A 22,641-nucleotide genomic window follows, 5' to 3' on the forward strand; every position below is an offset into this window, starting at 1 on the left:
GACTGTCATATTCAGAATTGGCGTAGATCTACGCTTGTGCTATGTCTTGGTCTCGAGTGTTGTTTTTGAGTGGGATGTGTCTAAAGATATTCAACCTCTCATCTTTACCGACGAGCCCAGGGAGGTTGAAGAGGGCGAAACACATTTGTGAGAACTGGTGTTTGGATCTTTGATTCTATTCAGAAAATTTTCCCAACCCAAAATGGTGGATGTGTGAGATGTTCGTAAGGGGATTTCTCCACATTCTCTATTTCACTTGATTGATTTCATACGAGTGGCCGTTAAACCACAATAACTTCTCATCTTTTGTTTTAAACATATTTTTTACTTTAAGTATTTAGGGAATTAAAACTTGAGACTGTCATTTTCAGAATTGGCGTAGATCTACGCTTCTGCTATGTCTTGGTCTCGAATGTTGTTTTTGAGTGGAATGTGTCTAAAGATATTCAACCTCTCATCTTTACCGACGAGCCCAGGGAGGTTGAAGAGGGCGAAACACATATCTGAGAACTGGTGTTTGGATCTTTGATTCTATTCAGAAAATGTTCCCAACCCAAAATGGTGGATGTGTGAGATGTTCGTAATGGGATTTCTCCACATTCTCTATTTCACTTGATTGATTTCATACGAGTGGCCGTTAAACCACAATAACTTCTCATCTTTTGTTTTAAACATATTTTTTACTTTAAGTAATCGGGAATTAAAACTTGAGACTGTCATTTTCAGAATTGGCGTAGATCTACGCTTCTGCTATGTCTTGGTCTCGAATGTTGTTTTTGAGTGGAATGTGTCTAAAGATATTCAACCTCTCATCTTTACCGACGAGCCCAGGGTAGGTTGAAGAGGGCGAAACACATTTCTGAGAACTGGTGTTTGGATCTTTGATTCTATTCAGAAAATTTTCCCAACCCAAAATGGTGGATGTGTGAGATGTTCGTAAGGGTATTTCTCCACATTCTCTATTTCACTTGATTGATTTCATACGAGTGGCCGTTAAACCACAATAACTTCTCATCTTTTGTTTTAAACATATTTTTTACTTTAAGTAATTAGGGAATTAAAACTTGAGACTGTCATTTTCAGAATTGGCGTAGATCTACGCTTCTTCTATGTCTTGGTCTCGAATGTTGTTTTTGAGTGGAATGTGTCTAAAGATATTCAACCTCTCATCTTTACCGACGAGCCCAGGGAGGTTGAAGAGGGCGAAACACATTTCTGAGAACTGGTGTTTGGATCTTTGATTCTATTCAGAAAATTTTCCCAACCCAAAATGGTGGATGTGTGAGATGTTCGTAAGGGGATTTCTCCACATTCTCTATTTCACTTGATTGATTTCATACGAGTGGCCGTTAAACCACAATAACTTCTCATCTTTTGTTTTAAACATATTTTTTACTTTAGGTAATTAGGGAATTAAAACTTGAGACTGTCATTTTCAGAATTGGCGTAGATCTACACTTCTGCTAAGTCTTGGTCTCGAATGTTGTTTTTGAGTGGAATGTGTCTAAAGATATTCAACCTCTCATCTTTACCGACGAGCCCAGGGAGGTTGAAGAGGGCGAAACACATTTCTGAGAACTGGTGTTTGGATCTTTGATTCTATTCAGAAAATTTTCCCAACCCAAAATGGTGGATGTGTGAGATGTTCGTAAGGGGATTTCTCCACATTCTCTATTTCACTTGATTGATTTCATACGAGTGGCCGTTAAACCACAATAACTTCTCATCTTTTGTTTTAAACATATTTTTTACTTTAAGTAATTAGGGAATTAAAACTTGAGACTGTCATTTTCAGAATTGGCGTAGATCTACGCTTCTGCTATGTCTTGGTCTCGAATGTTGTTTTTGAGTGGAATGTGTCTAAAGATATTCAACCTCTCATCTTTACCGACGAGCCCAGGGAGGTTGAAGAGGGCGAAACACATTTCTGAGAACTGGTGTTTGGATCTTTGATTCTATTCAGAAAATTTTCCCAACCCAAAATGGTGGATGTGTGAGATGTTCGTAAGGAGATTTCTCCACATTCTCTATTTCACTTGATTGATTTCATACGAGTGGCCGTTAAACCACAATAACTTCTCACCTTTTGTTTTAAACATATTTTTTACTTTAATTAATTAGGGAATTAAAACTTGAGACTGTCATTTTCAGAATTGGCGTAGATCTACGCTTCTGCTATGTCTTGGTCTCGAATGTTGTTTTTGAGTGGAATGTGTCTAAAGATATTCAACCTCTCATCTTTACCGACGAGCCCAGGGAGGTTGAAGAGGGCGAAACACATTTCTGAGAACTGGGGTTTGGATCTTTGATTCTATTCAGAAAATTTTCCCAACCCAAAATGGTTGATGTGTGAGATGTTCGTAAGGGGATTTCTCCACATTCTCTATTTCACTTGCTTGATTTCATACGAGTGGCCGTTAAACCACAATAACTTCTCATCTTTTGTTTTAAACATATTTTTTACTTTATGTAATCGGGAATTAAAACTTGAGACTGTCATTTTCAGAATTGGCGTAGATCTACGCTTCTCCTATGTCTTGGTCTCGAATGTTGTTTTTGAGTGGAATGTGTCTAAAAATATTCAACCTCTCATCTTTACCGACGAGCCCAGGGAGGTTGAAGAGGGCGAAACACATTTCTGAGAACTGGTGTTTGGATCTTTGATTCTATTCAGAAAATTTTCCCAACCCAAAATGGTGGATGTGTGAGATGTTCGTAAGGGGATTTCTCCACATTCTCTATTTCACTTGATTGATTTCATACGAGTGGCCGTTAAACCACAATAACTTCTCATCTTTTGTTTTAAACATATTTTTTACTTTAAGTAATCGGGAATTAAATCTTGAGACTGTCATTTTCAGAATTGGCGTAGATCTACGCTTCTGCTATGTCTTGGTCTCGAATGTTGTTTTTCAGTGGAATGTGTCTAAAGATATTCAACCTCTCATCTTTACCGACGAGCCCAGGGAGGTTGAAGAGGGCGAAACACATTTCTGAGAACTGGTGTTTGGATCTTTGATTCTATTCAGAAAATTTTCCCAACCCAAAATGGTGGATGTGTGAGATGTTCGTAAGGGGATTTCTCCACATTCTCTATTTCACTTGATTGATTTCATACGAGTGGCCGTTAAACCACAATAACTTCTCATCTTTTGTTTTAAACATATTTTTTACTTTAATTAATTAGGGAATTAAAACTTGAGACTGTCATTTTCAGAATTGGCGTAGATCTACGCTTCTGCTATTTCTTGGTCTCGAATGTTGTTTTTGAGTGGAATGTGTCTAAAGATATTCAACCTCTCATCTTTACCGACGAACCAGGGAGGTTGAAGAGGGCGAAACACATTTCTGAGAACTGGTGTTTGGATCTTTGATTCTATTCAGAAAATTTTCCCAACCCAAAATGGTGGATGTGTGAGATGTTCGTAAGGGGATTTCTCCACATTCTATATTTCACTTGATTGATTTCATACGAGTGGCCGTTAAACCACAATAACTTCTCATCTTTTGTTTTAAACATATTTTTTACTTTAAGTAATTAGGGAATTAAAACTTGAGACTGTCATTTTCAGAATTGGCTTAGATCTACGCTTCTGCGATGTCTTGGTCTCGAATGTTGTTTTTGAGTGGAATGTGTCTAAAGATATTCAACCTCTCATCTTTACCGACGAGCCCAGGGAGGTTGAAGAGGGCGAAACACATTTCTGAGAACTGGTGTTTGGATCTTTGATTCTATTCAGAAAATTTTCCCAACCCAAAATGGTGGATGTGTGAGATGTTCGTAAGGGGATTTCTCCACATTCTCTATTTCACTTGATATATATATATATATATATATATATATATATATATATATATATATATATATATATATATATATATATATATATATATATATATATATATATATTGATACATGTATCCATGTGACTTCCAAAGTAGATTCTCGTAATACGTTGTTACTTCATATATACCGTTATGACTTCCGATTTCGGAAGTCACAACGTTTTGCCTATATTTTTACGCATTTGGCTACTAGATGGTATCAGAAGGCTTATATTAAAAATTTCGCTGGAAGTCATATCGTATCTAACATACTCATAAGATCAGATTTTAGTTCGACGGTATATCACCAGCGCTAGTGTCGCTCCCGTGCTACTATACAGGTTATGTACACAACGCGTAGCGTCTTCCGTATACCACACCGCTCGGTGTGACTTCCGTTTTCTGGCAACCCTGTGTAACGGTTTCCAGACATTTATCTGTTGTAGATTCGCGGTCCTAATCGTACTTAGTGTTTTGTGTGCCTTTTATTTTTAAACATGAATAATAGCAGATCTGCTTTACTTTTAAAGTTAGCCTTAAATGAAGGTACAATAAGTGATTATATATCTCTATAATTATATATTTTCTGTACTTATTTTCATCTATAATATTTACTTACCTATTTACTTATATAAATTCATTTTTCTCGTGTTTTTGTTTACTTCCTTTTTTACAATGAACTTCTAATTTAATCTACACTCACCGGCACGAAAAACGGGCACCCCAAAAAAATGGGTAATTTTTGATGTCTCGTATCTCCCAAACCTTTGGTCCGATTTAAGTAATTTTTTTTAATATGTTATAGCCTTATTATTTAACAATATAACTATGATAACATTGTTGATAGACAGGTAAATTTTCATTGTATACCGGGTGTACCAATCAAACTGGGTTTTTTTCTCAATTTTCACAACACCCTGTGGAATATTCTAGCCTTTATAAAATATTTAAATTAAAGCCTAACTATAGCTCCAGGTTTTGTTAACATTCTGTTTTTTTATTCATTCGCGTACGTTGGATAATAAAAAGGTTAAGGACTTTAACAACTAGCCATGTTCTTTATCGATACAGGTGTTTCTACATACAAGTGCGACAAACTTTAAGGGGTAATTTCTGCATGAAAAAAAAATGACCGTTTGGCAAAATAATTTCATATTTGCAAGCATTTGCAGACATAGCTTTATCAAGTAAACGATCATTATTTTTTCATGCAGAATTACCCCTTAAAGTTTGTCGCACTTATTTAGAAACACCATGTATTGATAAAGAACATGTTTAGTTGTTAAGGTCCCTAACTTTTTTATTATCCAACATAAGCGAATGAATAACAAACAGAACATTAAGAAAACCTGGGGCTATAGTTGGGTTTTAATTTCAAGATTGTATAAAGACTAGAATATTCCACAGAGTGTTGTGAAAATTGAAAAAAAACCAGTTTGATTGGTACGCCCAGTATACAATGATAATTTACCTGTCTAGAAACAATATTATTACAGCGATATAGTTAAAGAATAAGGCTATAACATATTAAAGAAATACTTAAATCGGAGAATAGGTTTAGGAGATACGAGCCATCAAAAATGACCCATTTTTTGGGGTGCCCGTTTTTCGTGCCGGTGAATGTATCTATTAAATAATCTAAATTATTTTTAAAAATTTTATTAAAAGCTTAAATACAAGAAATGTAGGTAAATGTTCTCATTTAACGAAATTTCCGAAAATTGTGTATTTTTTGACCCAAGTAGGCTGAAAAATCGATTTTATAGTTATTGTTATTTCGAAAGTAATAAAACGTGTAAAAATTACAAAAAAATTGAATGTACAATTACAATTGAATGGAATTAAATACACGATAAAATGAATCAAGAGCGATAAAAAGTTTAAAGTAATAAATTCTAGTAATAATATAAAATACAGTAAACTCTCTCTTAAGGGGGTAGGCGCAAAATCTCTGTCCAATGATATTTAAATACATTTATTTTTTTCGAATCCTGAGAAAACTAATAAATATTTTTTAAAACATACACCCAGAATGAAAGATAACATTATTACGGGGTACCGAAAGTCCCTTAGAATAAAAAAAAGTTTCTTTTGAATGAAATATTCGAAATTAAAAATCACACTAACTTTTCTCTTGTTTTTTCATCCCATTATCTTTATTAAAATAAACATATATTAGGTATATAAGTTATTAAAATAAACATTATATAAGTTTTCAGGGACTTTCTGCCCTCGGTAATAATGTAAGCTTCCATTCTGCGTTTAAATTTTTCAAAAATACTTATTAGTTTTCTCAGAATTCGAAAAAAATTAATGCATTTAATTAGCATTGGACTAAGATTTTGCGCCTATCCCCAACGAGCACCTCCTCTATACGGACGGTATTTAAAACAAAATTCATTTGCCGATATGTTGAGCCTGTACTCTTCCGGACAATCCCTTAAAATGATGTGTACCTAAATGAAAAAAAAAATACATAGGTATTTTTTCCAAATATTTTAGAATACAAAACTAAAATATTTATATTTTATTATTTCAAATTAACACAGAGATGACAACGAGTGATATTTGACAACTCTTTACCTTATCAGCAGTAGGTAATAAAAATCTGGTTCTCTTAGTGTGGGATCCGTCATTAAAATATTTTGTGTGTCGGTCATTAAAAGAAATGTGACACCATAACGCGTTGCTCTAATAATACTTTAACATTGATATTATGTTGTGACTAAAAATGTTAACGGAATGTCTGCTTGATTGAACATATCCAATAAAAATTGTATTTTCGTTTAAAAATGTTTGGGATTGAAGGGAGACTTTGACTCTATGATAAAACAATAATTATACAAACAAAACAGTCAAAACAAACATAATTATCAAGATTTTTGCTGTAAACTCGGGGAGAAATACATTAAATTAATAGAGATCGGGAAATATGCACTTAAAAAACCTTAAATTATGCAAAAAACAGTTGAATTGAAATATGCACCAAAATATTATGCTTTTATGCATTTATAAAAAACGCAATAATTATTTTTGTATATTTTACATGTTGTGTGATAATCAAAATTAACAAACACAGATTAGGGTATTATGACGAATTTAAACCACATTTAAAAAATGAATTTTTTTATCTTAGTATTTTACATAACACCAGCAGAAACAAGCTCATTTTGGCGCCCCCCAAACAGGGGCGCCCGCCTGCAGTGCATCCCTTGCAGGCCCGTTATCGCCGACCCTGAACACACTAATTCTAAGCAACTTCTGTTATATAGAATTTTTCACTAAGTTAATACTTTTTGAGTTATTGGCTAGTCGATATGTCAATTTCCCAACAAAAAACACTTTTATACGGTTTTTTGCCAATAACTCAAAAAGTAAGTAGGTATGTTATCGGGAAAAACATTAAAAATATAGCTTATAAAGTAACAAAATTGATGTACGTATAACTTTTTAGAATCAGTAGAAGCAAAGTTGTAGCTTTGTAGCTAATGTAAAACAGGAAACAGGTTCATATTCGTCAAATTTAAAAATGAAAAATTTCACGTGAAATAACCAAAAAATGATAGCAACTAAAAAATGATACACTGTTCTGAGAAAACTTATTACAACTTTTTAAAGTTTAAAAAAATCTTTTTTATGTTTTCTAAAAAAGTTTCTAGCGTTAAAATTAAGAAAGATACTTTCAAAATAAAGTAGGTCCTATTTTTCTTAAAAAACTCTGAAAATCACCCCTTAATTCGGGCTAAGTAAAGGGCTAATTTTTGAAAAAATTGGGTTTTAAAGTAAAATTGTTTAAATTTTGAAAGAGATGATTTTTTTTTTCAAAATGACATAAAATTTATTAGTGCTACCAAAAATTACAAAGTGTAAAAAATGTAGGTTTTGCTTTTCTGAATATTTAGGATTATGTTTTTTTCTTTGAGACAAATATTGGTTAAGATATGGCTGTTCAAAATTGGCATACACAGTTGATTAGTGACTAGTTCAATCCCTTTCAATTACATACCCTTCAAAAATAAGCACTTTGAACCAATGAAGCTTACAGATCATATTTATAAACAATACATACACGAGTAAATCAACTTGTGAAGTGGTGACGATAAATTTTATTTGCTAACTTCCTTAATTTAATGCTAAAAACTTTTTAACCTTTTTTTAAACACTACAAAAAAGTTATAATGAGTGTTCCCCAAAAAGTGCTTTAGTTTTTGACACTTCACGTTGGAATATTCAATTTGAAATTTGACGTGTATGAACCTATTTGTCATTAGTTACAACTCTTCTTTTACTGGGTCTAGGGATCTCATACAAAAGTACACCATTTTTTTATGGGCTGTATTTTTCTTAAGAATGTTTTTTTCGATAAAATACTTACTTTTTGAGTTAATTGCAAAAAAAACCGTTAAAATGTGTTTTTTTTTTGTTGAAAAAAGAACAAAAAAGAACAATAGTTCCTTAGAATTAGTCAGTTAATGCATTTCCGGACTTATTTTAAACGTATATTTTTTCATCCCTAGACGAGGTGAAAGTCACCCCCATGGCAAAAGAAAACATCGGCACAATATCAATTTTCTTCTTTGATATGTTACCTATGTGTATGCCAAATTTCATGTCAATCTTAAGTCGTTTTTTAAAATTTATGGGTTTTGCAATATTTTACCGTCAGCGAACGGATTAATAGAAGAAGATCCGATATAAGGCCGATCTGCATCGATCTATTTAATGGATAACAATAATTATTGGATATATGTAATTTAGTATGTTAACAATTATAAAGAACAAGGGGTGCATGATCTAATTTTCTTCTGACTATAATCAATTAATAATTAATAAATGACTTTTGTCTACTCTATGTCATATTATATATAAATTTTTAGTTTGTGAAAACTGTCATTATAGATAGCAGTGCTTTAAAGTAAGCATGAAGTAACAATGTATTTTAAATGGGATTTACTTTTTCTCACTGTTTTTGACACACTTTCATATAATCAAATATTCTTTCTTAACTTTCGCGTTTCATGGTGATGACATCTTCTTTTTCTTCAAGTGCCATCTCCGCGAAGGCGGTCGGCAATCATCATAGCTATTCGGACCTTGGAGACGGCTGCTCTGAAAAGTTCGTTTGATGTACATCCGTACCATTCTCTCAGGTTGCGCAACCACGATATTCTGCGTCTCCCTATGCTTCTTTTTCCTTGAATCTTTCCCTGCATAATGAGTTGGAGCAAGTTGTATCTCTCTCCACGTGTAATATGTCCGAGATATTCCAATTTTCTGGTTTTAATTGTATTTAAGACTTCCATTTCTTTATTCACCTTTCTCAGAACCTCTTTGTTTGTGACGTGTTCTGTCCATGATATTTTTAGAATTCTTCTATATACCCACATCTCGAATGATTCCAGTTTTTTCATTGATGCCGCATTCAAGGTCCAAGCTTCCATTCCGTAAAACAGAGTCGAGAAAACGTAGCACCTAGCCAACCTTATTCTTAGCTCTAACCTTAGACCTCTTGTGCAGAGCACAAGAGAGGTGATGACATAATGAGCAATAAATTACAAAAAAAAAAATTGACAGTTTTGTGGTTTGAAAGAAATTAGAATTTTTATATGTCAAAATTCTAAGAATTGTAGAATAGAAATGAAATCTAGTGACGAAGAGTTACAGTATTTTTATTTGTTTATCGTAGATAAAATATTGTATGAAATTGTGCGTGAAGTACTTTTTGCGAACTTCGCGATGTATAGCACTCGCTCCGTTTCATAAATAACTATTTTCATATATTAAAAAAAAATGTTTCGACCCGGGTAGATATTATTCCAGATTTTCAGATTTGGGCACAGAGTTGGATTGTTGGGGCATATATGTAGAGCAGGTAGCGCAACAACTATAAACTCAATTTTACAATGGAGACCCGGAGTTAGAAGGAGACGCGGAGGAACTAGAATAAATGGTTACAGAAATTAAAGGAAGATTTATATAGGGCAGGAATTAGAGACTAGCAGAAAAACAAAAGAGGATAGAAAGAAATGGAGAAGCATAGTCAATAGTATCGAGTAGCAGATTGGGAAAAATCTGCTCCAAAAAGATGGATCTAGATAGCTTTTTAGCGGCTAATCCCCACCTGGAGGGTTTAGCCATTTAATTTTTGATTACATATTATTATTGGTACATCAAAAATTAAAAGGACGGTGCCTGTAATAAAATCTAAAATATTAAAATTTTCTATAAGTTCAAATTTATTTATTAACATTTTTGATATAATTTTCATAAATAAATGACTTACTATTAACACTTTTTTAATTAATTAAAATAAATCCATTTTACAGCAATAATAATATATTAGTATTTTTGTAAAATAAATATCAATCATATTATCATAAATAACACAGGTTTACAAAAAAAAAACTAAATTTCGGACAATTTGACGAAACCATATGACAAGGGGGTTTTTGGAGTGGCTGATCACAAATCCGGGGTCTGCTCACCTCTATCGCGTCAGGTAAAGGTAATTTCAAGGTCAAATCAAGATAAATCGACAGTCGCTCTGAAAAAGTATATTAGGGGGTTCTTGGGGTCGCTGAAGACGAATCCGGAGTCCGCTGACCTCTATCTCGTCTAGTTCAACGTCATTTTAAAGTCAATTCAACATAAATTGACACAATTGCTCTGAAAGTATAGGGAGTTTTGGGGTCGCTGATCATGAAAACTGCGGTCCGTTGAGCTCTACCACGTCATGTAAAGGTCATTTCAAGTTCAAATCAGGAGGAGTTAACAAAATTGATTTGACCTTGAAATGGCCTTTACCTGACGTGGTTGAGCTCAACGGGCCCCAGTTTTGTGATCAGGGACTCCAAAAACACCCTAATATACTTTTTCACAGCGATTGTTTTGATTTATCTTGATTTGACCTCGAAATGACCTTCAGCTAGACGTGATAGAGGTCAGCGGATCCTGGATTCGCTATAAGCGACCCCAAAAACCTCCTAATATACTTTTTCAGAGCGACTGTCGATTTATCTTGATTTGTCCTTGAAATAACCTTTACCTGACGTGATAGAGGTTAGCGAACCCCGGATTCGTAACCAGCGACCCCAAAAACCCCCCTAGTCATATGGTTTCGTCAAATAGTCCGAAATGTATTTTTTTGTAAACCTGTATAATCAAAAGAATATCAATATTTTAATTTAAATAGACAACTTTAAAACACAGACAACTGTATTCACAGTAAAAGTTTCAAAAGATCACACATTACGCTCAAAATAGGAGGTAAATCTAGCAGACGAGTCGTTGTGACTTCCAAAATATGACAACACCGCTGGAAGTGACAACGCGCCTTGAACTACCCTATATATGGAAGCCATAACGTATGCTGTACGCTTCGGTATATACGTATATATATATACAGAATTTATTTTGGTAAATCCTTTCCCCTCAATAGGTAGACCCATTTTATAAGCCCCCCTTTTACCAAATACACAATTTTTAAAAAATAATTCCTAGTAGAAAAGGTGGAAGTCGGACAGCCTCTTCGGTATACCGGAAGTCACAACTTAACGTGCATCAATATATATATATATATATATATATACATCCCGCTATCATTATGTCATCTTTTCATGTTGACAAAGAAAGTCTTGAGGCCAGGTAGAAAAGGTATATTAGAAACTATATAAAAGGTGGGTTCTTTACCTGTTCGGCTGGTAAGGGTCCAAATATTTTACGAGTTGAATTGTATTTATTTTATTTCATCTGTTAAATTATAATTTTCTCATAACGACTTAAAATATTTGTTTGAAAAATTAATTTTGTGTCATTCCATTTCAAATCACTCAATTTTGGAGCAAAAAAAAATTTGGACCTCCGATTTGTCTGAAAATTGATATATAGCTTCTGCGGGACGTAAAAATAAGATATTTAAGGTCAAAAAATCTTCTTCTTCTTTTTTTCTCAAAATGTTATTTGTTTCGATTTTACAGTGATTTGGTGTTTATTTATACAAATTTCCATTTTCTCTCGTAAAGTATCAATGGAAAACATAATATTTTAATAGAAGGGACTCAAAAATGTCATTATATGGCATTATAACAAGTTACCTTAATTCAAAACAAGCTTTTGATCAAATTTTATAAATGTAAATGTAATAAAAAACGTAAATAATACCAATGTTTGGATACCAGTTGTCCTGGCTGGTGGTTTTTTCCATAATTCTCGGTGAGTTTGTCCTCTAGGCCATCAGGGATCGATAGGCTATGTCCAGACGGTGGTAGCAGCAGAGTCTGAATGCTTCCTCTTTGGCGTTCACTTACCAAGAAGTGACTGGCTGCAACGTGGAGCTCCAGTAGCTGTCTGGGGTTGATGGCTCCGAAAACTCCTCATCTGATCGAGGAATCAGGAACATAGACTGTTTCGGCACTTCAGAAAAACTCCAGGAGCAGGAATCCTCAGGGTGGTAGATTAAAATGTTGTGCGCCTATGTCAAAGGGGCACATAATAATCCATTGGATGGGCTTATGCATTGATGCTCTAAATGGCCCGATGAGGCGGTCGGACTCTGTGTTATGTTGTGAAACAGCGTCTTCATAGTTTTACGTAATATATAGTATATGTATAAGTATATTATACTTTAATTCGTATATAATATAATTTCTTACATTATGAAAATCAGTGGTTAATGAATAAAACTCTACGTGGGAGCCCTAACGACGACAACGACTGAGAGATCAACTCTCCAATTTCGAACTGATATCGGTGGGTGAATCGAAAATCTATCGCCTATCGTTATAGTTTTGTGAACAGAGGAATCAAGTAGTGGGGGTGATTTTCAGACGTCCACAAAAAGTCCGTATTTCGTCCAGTACGGACGTCCAAAGGACGTTCGTATTTATTCCACCATCGGACGTCCACCATCGGAAGTCCGAAGGACGTACATATTTAGTCCACCGAAGGACGTCCAACGTCGGACGTCCGAAGGACGTACATATTTAGTCCACCGAAGGACGTCCAACGCCGGACGTCTAAAGGACGTCCATTTATAGTCCATGGACGTTAGGACCTAAAATGGCCTATTTTCGACGTCCAGAGGACGTCGTGTGCTATTAGGGTTAGTTTACCTACTTTTCTTGGTTTTAAAACAAAGCTTAGCAATAACTCTGCTTCTACTGGGTCTACAGACCTGACACATATACCATTTTTTCACTTTTCTATAAGCTATATTTGCTATTTGCTAATTTTTTTTTCAATAAAGTAGGTACCTACTTTTTGAGTTATTTGCGAAAAACCGTCTAAAAGCGTGTTTTTTTTTGTTGAAAAATGAACATATTCACTCGCAAATATCTCTAAAAGTATTGACTTAGTGAAAAACTCTATAAAATAGAAGTTGCTTAGAATTAGTCAGTTTATCCAATTCCGGACTTATTTGAACGTATTTGTTTTCATCCCCGATAACGGACGAAACTCACATCCAGATCAAAAGCACATATCGGCACAATATCACTTTTTTTCTTTAACATATTAGCTTATTATCTTATTTTTACGTCCCGCAGAAGCTATATATCAATTTTCAGACAAATCGGAGGTCCAAATTTTTTTTTGCTCCAAAATTGAGTGATTTGAAATGGAATGACACAAAATTAATTTTTCAAACAAATATTTTAAGTCGTTATGAGAAAATTATAATTTAACAGATGAAATAAAATAAATACAATTCAACTCGTAAAATATTTGGACCCTTACCAGCCGAACAGGTAAAGAACCCACCTTTTATATAGTTTCTAATATACCTTTTCTACCTGGCCTCAAGACTTTCTTTGTCAACATGAAAAGATGACATAATGATAGCGGGATGTATATATATATATATATATATATATATATATATATATATATATATATATATATACATCCCGCTATCATTATGTCATCTTTTCATGTTGACAAAGAAAGTCTTGAGGCCAGGTAGAAAAGGTATATATATATATACCTTTATAAAGGTATATATATATATATATACATCCCGCTATCATTATGTCATCTTTTCATGTTGACAAAGAAAGTCTTGAGGCCAGGTAGAAAAGGTATATTAGAAACTATATAAAAGGTGGGTTCTTTACCTGTTCGGCTGGTAAGGGTCCAAATATTTTACGAGTTGAATTGTATTTATTTTATTTCATCTGTTAAATTATAATTTTCTCATAACGACTTAAAATATTTGTTTGAAAAATTAATTTTGTGTCATTCCATTTCAAATCACTCAATTTTGGAGCAAAAAAAAAATTTGGACCTCCGATTTGTCTGAAAATTGATATATAGCTTCTGCGGGACGTAAAAATAAGATATTTAAGGTCAAAAAATCTTCTTCTTCTTTTTTTCTCAAAATGTTATTTGTTTCGATTTTACAGTGATTTGGTGTTTATTTATACAAATTTCCATTTTCTCTCGTAAAGTATCAATGGAAAACATAATATTTTAATAGAAGGGACTCAAAAATGTCATTATATGGCATTATAACAAGTTACCTTAATTCAAAACAAGCTTTTGATCAAATTTTATAGTGTAGAAAACGTTAAAATACCGTTTTTTTTACATTTTTCCCCATTCCCAAAATGCATCATAATCGATTTGGCTGAAAATTTGCCCACAGATAGACAAAACATAGGACTTTAAGTGGTCATAAGGATTTGAATTATATTACAATACCCAAAAAGTTACATGCAATATTATAGTCAAAAATATAGGCGTCTACTGTAAGTAAAATTAACTCGAAAATATCGACCTCACGACAAAAATTGTTAAAAATAAATTGTAATAATTGTAAATACGATTTATTTGGAACAATTTCAGTTCCTTCCATTTTTGTGGAAAAGTTAAAAATGGCGGAGATATTGAGCAAAACAAGTTCTCCTTTAAAATCAAGATGGCCGCTAACGTAACGGAGGAATTCATTCGCGATTTTAAATTTAGGCTACTATTGACTCCCCTAAAGATCAGAAAAATAAATTTTTGTGCAGCTTGGTATTCAAGGTCAAATGCTATCCCGACTGGACTAATATATACTTTTGAGTATGATATTACTGCATGTAACTTAATTCAAATCCTTCTAACCACTTAAAGTCCTATCTTTTAGAGTTCTGCGGGCAAATTTTTAGCCAAATCGATGATGATGTATTTTGGGAATGGAGGAAAATGTAAAAAACGGTATTTTAACGTTTTTTACACTATAAAATTTGATCAAAATCTTGTTTTGATTCAAAATAACTTGTTATAATGCCATATAATGACATTTTTGAGTCATTTCTGTTAAAATATTATGTTTTTCATTGATACTTTACGACAGAAAATGCAAATTTGTTTAAATAAACACCAAATCACTGTAAAATCGCATAAAATAACATTTTGAGAAAAAAAGAAGAAGAAGATTTTTTGACCTTAAATATCTTCTTTTTACGTCCCGCAGAAGCTATATACCAATTTTCAAATCGGAGATACAAATTTTTTTGCCTGAGTGATTTGACATGGAATGTACCTTTTACATTTTCATTTAATTTACTTACGGTTTTTGTTCAGAATTTTGAAGAAACGCTTGGTTTGACATAAAATTTGGGACACGCATAGCTAATAGGTTAAAGAAAAAAAGTGATATTGTGCCGATATGTGCTTTTGATCTGGATGTGAGTTTCGTCCGTTATCGGGGATGAAAACAAATACGTTCAAATAAGTCCGGAATTGGATAAACTGACTAATTCTAAGCAACTTCTATTTTATAGAGTTTTTCACTAAGTCAATACTTTTAGAGATATTTGCGAGTGAATATGTTCATTTTTCAACAAAAAAAAACACGCTTTTAGACGGTTTTTCGCAAATAACTCAAAAAGTAGGTACCTACTTTATTGAAAAAAAAAATTAGCAAATAGCAAATATAGCTTATAGAAAAGTGAAAAAATGGTATATGTGTCAGGTCTGTAGACCCAGTAGAAGCAGAGTTATTGCTAAGCTTTGTTTTAAAACCAAGAAAAGTAGGTAAACTAACCCTAATAGCACACGACGTCCTCTGGACGTCGAAAATAGGCCATTTTAGGTCCTAACGTCCATGGACTATAAATGGACGTCCTTTAGACGTCCGGCGTTGGACGTCCTTCGGTGGACTAAATATGTACGTCCTTCGGACGTCCGACGTTGGACGTCCTTCGGTGGACTAAATATGTACGTCCTTCGGACTTCCGATGGTGGACGTCCGATGGTGGAATAAATACGAACGTCCTTTGGACGTCCGTACTGGACGAAATACGGACTTTTTGTGGACGTCTGAAAATCACCCCCACTACTTGATTCCTCTGTTCACAAAACTATAACGATAGGCGATAGATTTTCGATTCACCCACCGATATCAGTTCGAAATTGGAGAGTTGATCTCTCAGTCGTTGTCGTCGTTAGGGCTCCCACGTAGAGTTTTATTCATTAACCACTGATTTTCATAATGTAAGAAATTATATTATATACGAATTAAAGTATAATATACTTATACATATACTATATATTACGTAAAACTATGAAGACGCTGTTTCACAACATAACACAGAGTCCGACCGCCTCATCGGGCCATTTAGAGCATCAATGCATAAGCCCATCCAATGGATTATTATGTGCCCCTTTGACATAGGCGCACAACATTTTAATCTACCACCCTGAGGATTCCTGCTCCTGGAGTTTTTCTGAAGTGCCGAAACAGTCTATGTTCCTGATTCCTCGATCAGATGAGGAGTTTTCGGAGCCATCAACCCCAGACAGCTACTGGAGCTCCACGTTGCAGCCAGTCACTTCTTGGTAAGTGAACGCCAAAGAGGAAGCATTCAGACTCTGCTGCTACCACCGTCTGGACATAGCCTATCGATCCCTGATGGCCTAGAGGACAAACTCACCGAGAATGATGGAAAAAACCACCAGCCAGGACAACTGGTATCCAAACATTGGTATTATTTACGTTTTTTATTACATTTACATATTTTTTCATGCTCTTTGATATATATTTCTTATTCTTTCTGGTATATTTTTCATACATTTTTCAATCTTATGGGTGTTTGGTAAAAAATAGGCCATAGCTTAACCTTGGATTACTGAGCTTAAAATAGGTCGATTTAAGCTAACTTACTTTAGTACGAAAGATGATAATAACCGAAATACAGGGTGTCAAATTTAAACTTTTATTTTATTCTTGATTATTTCCTGGGCAATACATCAATTTTGGTGTTGAATTTAGATTTCTTGTCCCAAAAAAACCCCGCTTACCAAATTTCGTGATATTATCCCATGCTTGTTAGGAAATATTCAAGAATAAATAAAATAAAAGTTTTAATTTGACACCTTGTATTTCGGTTATTATCAACTTTAGTACTAACGTAATTTAACTTAAATCGACCTATTTTACCCTCCGAAATCTAAGGTTAATCTATGGCATATTCTTTACCAAACACTCTGTATAAGTACATATTTGTATTCTAGCCAATCTTTTTGATTTTCTATAAAGTATAGACTTCCTTGAATTTTGAATTACAATTGTTAAAGGAAAGTTTCGCTACCGCGGTCGCCTTTTGTTCGTCTTAACTTATTACCTTTACCCATAACGGTTCTTTTGTCAAACAGATTGGGTTGGTTATTGTACCTAGTAAGCAAAAAGTATTTATCTCAGTATTTTATAATCTATTTATAATATTGAATTATCTAAAGACAGAAAGCGAAGGCGGATGAAAAAAAATTAGACAAAAGTTGAATGATTATTATAATATTATAATATAATATTACACTATACAGTGAGCACGTAAAGGTTGGAATAAATTCATTTTCTCGAGAATGGACTATTTTGGAAAAAAATCCTGAAACATGTCAATTTTTATTTTTAAATTACGACTTTTTGGCGTATATATTATACTAGTAACGTCACCCATCTGGGCGTGATGACGTCATCGATGAATTTTTTAAATGAAAATAGGGATCGTATAATAGCTCATTTGAAAGGTAATTCAATTCTCTATTCAGTAATATAAACATTAACATAATTATTTATACAGGGTGTCCAAAAAAAATTTTTTGAATTAATTTAATTGACATAAAAAGAAGAATGTGCGTAATTTATTTAATTCAAAATACATTTTACTGCTATCAGAAGACAACAAAAAATGTTTATTTGGCAAATAAATATTGTTTTTTGCTTAAATTCAATATTAAAGCAGCCACCCACCAGCCTCGTGACAGTTTGAATATTTAATTTAAGTGAAAAGCCATGAATATTTTTCAAATAAACATTTTTTTGTTTTCTGAGAGCAGTAAAATGTATTTTGAATTAAATAAATTACATACATTCTTCTTTCCATGTCAATTAATTTAATCAAAACAAAATTTTTGGACACCCTGTATAAATAATTATGTTAATGTTTATATTACTGAATAGAGAATTGAATTACCTTTCAAATAAGCTATCACACGACTCCTATTCTCATTTAAAAAAATCATCGATGACGTCATAACGCCCAGATGGGTGACGTCACTAGTATGATATATATGCCAAAAAGTCGTAATTTAAAAACAAAAATTGACCTGTTTCGGGATTTTTCTCCAAAATCCTCCATTCTCAAAAAAATGAATTTATTCCAACCTTTACGTGCTCTCTGTATAATAAGTATACATAGATAGAATATCTTCTTTTTAAGAAATTGTCCATTATCTCCAAATGAGCAAGGTGTCGATTTGAAATAATATGTATATGTATAATATACAGCCCATTACGCACCACCTTAAAAATTGAGCATTTTTGATGTCTCGAATTTCCTAAACCAGTTGTCCCATCTAAGTGATTTTTTTTATAATATTATAGCCTAGGCTATAGGTTACCTCCTTAAGCTTGTCATGCACGGGGAGCTATATACTGTAATATATATTATATCACATATCTCTCTATAGTAATAAGTGAGCCTGCACACACGGAACCATTAGTTCCGTGTCTCCAGGCTCACTCATTACTATAGGGAGTGATATGATATAATATACATAATATATTACAGTATAGCTCCCCGTTCATGACAAGCTTAAGGAGGTAACCTTGTAGCCTAGGCTATAATATTATAAAAAAAATCACTGAGATTGGACAACAGGTTTAGGAAATTCGAGACATCAAAAATGCATCATTTTAAGGTGGTGCGTTAATTTCTTGGAGAAGTGTAATTGTAATTTAATGTAAATAATGTAATATCCAATAATTGCAATTTAATATAAGATATAATATAAGTTCCTTAAAAAATGTATTTTTTATTTCCCACAATACATTCTCCACAGGTCTAAATATCGTCGCTAGACGTCCACCGAACGTCCTCTCAGGACGTTAGATGGACGTTCGGCAGCACGACATTGGACCAAACTGGGACGTCCTATGAAGGTGCAATTGACGTCCACCGAACGTCCCCTCGGACTTTAGGTGGACGTCCATTGGACGTTAGATGGACGTCCATTGGACGTTTGGCAACGAGGCATTTGGACCAAACTAGGACGTCCTGTTAAGGTCCAATTTACGTCCCCTAGGACGTCCGATTAAGGTCCAATTTACGTCCGATTAAGGTCCAATTTACGTTCGATTAACGTCCAATTTACGTCCCATTAAGGTCCAATGTAGGTCCCCTCGGACGTTAGGTGGACGTCCATTGGACATTTGGCAATGCGGCTTTGGACCAAACTAGGAAGTCCTGTTAAGGTCCAATTTACGTCCCCTAGGACGTCCGATTAAGGTCCAATTTACGTCCGATTAAAGTCCAATTTACGTCCCCTCGGACCTTAGATGGACGTCCAATGGACGTTCGGTAGCGCGACATTTGGACCAAAATAGAACGTATAAAGGACGTTCCTCGGACGTAAACGGACGTCCTTAAAGTCCGTGAAGGACGTCCTATGGACGTCCATTGGACGTCCTTGTGCTATTAGGGTAAAAAGACAGATTCACACCCAAGAAAGTCACTAGAAATATCTTCAGATACATCTTCTTTTTTGGTTGATCATATCGGCCTTTGACGGTAATATTGACTAAAAATCTAAAAATAAAAGGAATAACGCAGAAAATGCAAAAATCGCTGATAAAATAAATAAACTAACCTATGAAATGCCAATAGTGTTTAAATTTTATAAATGTCATTATTGTCAAAATTTGATATGAGTAAAATTGCCTGAGGTTGTACCAATTACAAACAAGGTTTACGGCGCGGGAAATTTGAATTACTCCTCTTGGTTTAAAAACAGACTATAGTGAAAAATAAGCTCTTATATGTCAAATTCCAAATCGAATATTTTAACGTGAAATAAAAAAAATGAAACACTTTTCTGGGAAAACTTATTACAACTTTTTTAAAGTGTTTAAGAAAACGTTTATTTTTATTTTTTTAAAAAGTTTCTAGCAGCAAGAGTAAGCAAGTTACGCTCAAAATACAGTTGTTCCTTATTTTTTGGTTAAAAATATCGTAAAAATCTCCCTCTAATTAACAGCCCAAATGGAATTAATCGTTACCACTTCACAAGTAACTTTATGTATTGTTTGTGTTTGTAAGTTTCATCAGTTCAAAGTGCTTATTTGTGAAAATATTTAGTTTTAAAGTAAATTTTAAATCATTAATTTTGAAAAAAAAAAGACTTTTTTCAAAATAACTTAAAAATTATTAGTGATACCAAATATTTTAAAGAGTAAAAAATGTAGGTTTTGCTTTTTTAAATATTTGGGATTTTTTGATTTTCTGGAAGACAAAAATTGGTTAAGATATGGCTGTTTAAAATTTGCATATACATACTCGTGACTAGTGATTCGTTAGAGCCCTTTCAACAAAACCCCTTTCAAAAATAAGCATTTTTAACCAATGCAACTTACAGATCATATACAGGGTGTCCCCGAAAATAGTGCGTTCCTTAAAGGTATAGATAGAAAGCACAATGTAGAGCAAAAATTTCTTATAATATTTTCAGCCGTTTAAAACTTTTATAGAACAAAATTTGCTTAGAATTAGAATTAGTCAGTTTATCCACTCCCGGACTTATTTTGAACGTATGTTTTTTCACCCCCAAGAAGGAGTGAAAGTCACATCCAGGGCAAGAGAACATATCGGCATAATCTCATTTTTTTCTTTGGCATCTTAGCTACGTGTGTGCCAAATTTCATGTCAATCCAAGCGGTTCTTTAAAATCTGGAGGTTTTGCGATATTTTACCGTGAGTGAATGGAATGATTGCCGTTGTCACTTTTAGATAAGAAGTCATTATCACAATGACATAGTCAGGTTAACTGAATTATATAATTATTGTTTTTATTATTAAATGTGAAAACCTAGAATTATCCATGTCTGTCCGTCAATAAACACAACTCCTCTGTTAGTAGGACAGAAAGAATGACAAATAAGGTGTCAAATGAAAGCCTATAACCAAAATATGATATTTTTATGTGAGAAGTTTGACCTCGGACTGGCTGTTCCAGACAGTGTTGCCAGATGAAAATTTTTCGTAACAGTAGAATTGGACATAAAAAAAACAGGAGAAAACAGGAGATTTTAATAATTTTAAATAAAACAATAAAATGTAGTTAAATTGAACAAAATAACTATCTTATGGCTATTTTTCAAGGCCATTAATTAAGTAATTAATTATTTAATTAATTGAGCAGTAATTAATAGAAGTGAAGCAAGACAGTCCATGCTTAGTTTCTGACTGATTCGCATGCGCAGTTCCGTTTTCAAGCGCTTGAAAACGGAGATGCGCATGCGAATCAGTCAGAAACTAGTCATGGACTGTCCTGCTTCACTTCTATTAATTACTGCTCAATTAATTATTTAATTAATGGCCTTGAATGTGATGGACTGTCACCATGAACAAAGTTTAAATTCAGGTTTCACAAATGTTTAAACTTATTGTCTGATAACGCTAGATAATCTCTCAAATTTAATACAAACATACCATATTCTGGTGGAAAATATAACAGAAAATTTGAGATTGAAAACAGAAGAACAGGAGAAGAAGTATGAAAACAGTAGATCTCCTGCTAAAACAGGAGATCTGGTAACACTGGTTCCAGAGTTGCAACCGAAAGTACTGTTTTAAATTCGTCGAAATAGTACAAACTATTATTCAACGCGACTAAGAAAGACCAGAACAAATACATACTTCCGGTTTCATGCCTGTCTGTTCGTCCATGTCTGTCGGTGAACAAAATTCATCCGTCATATCAACTGACAAAAAGTTACACGAAGAGTTCAAATATCGACTGCCGGTTCAACTTCCGGTCACCTTGGGTGAAAAATTAGAACTTACGATGTCCAATTGCTTGTTACAATTTTTTTATAAGTGTTCTACTCTATCTATTCTGACTTTTTCTATAACTTACTTAGATCACATATAATTTAATACAGTTTTGATGTCAGGGTCTTCAAAATTTATGTGGTGAGTTCCGGTATGTGATGAATGAAAAACGACTCTATAAACAGAAGAAAAAAGTGTTCTTTAAAGTGTTCTCAAGACCTAAGGCTCATCGACTCACAAGAGCGTTGTCACAGTAGCAAAAATTCGAGTTGGGGTTCGAATTACTTTCTCATGCGGCTTAGTCTCCTGACTTGGCCCCCTCCGATTATTAAGTGTTCCCAAATATGAAGAAATGACTCGTAAATAAAAAAATCAGCTGAGATAATTGAAGAAAAAAATAACTATTTTTCAGAGCTTTCAGAATCGTATTATGCGCACGGCATCGACATAAAAAATTTGTAAAACCGTTAAAATCGCTGTATTGAACATATTGAATAAAATTAAAAAA

The sequence above is a fragment of the Diabrotica virgifera genome, chromosome 3 (assembly GCF_917563875.1).
Source record: "Diabrotica virgifera virgifera chromosome 3, PGI_DIABVI_V3a".
Taxonomy (NCBI): Eukaryota; Metazoa; Arthropoda; class Insecta; order Coleoptera; family Chrysomelidae; genus Diabrotica; species Diabrotica virgifera.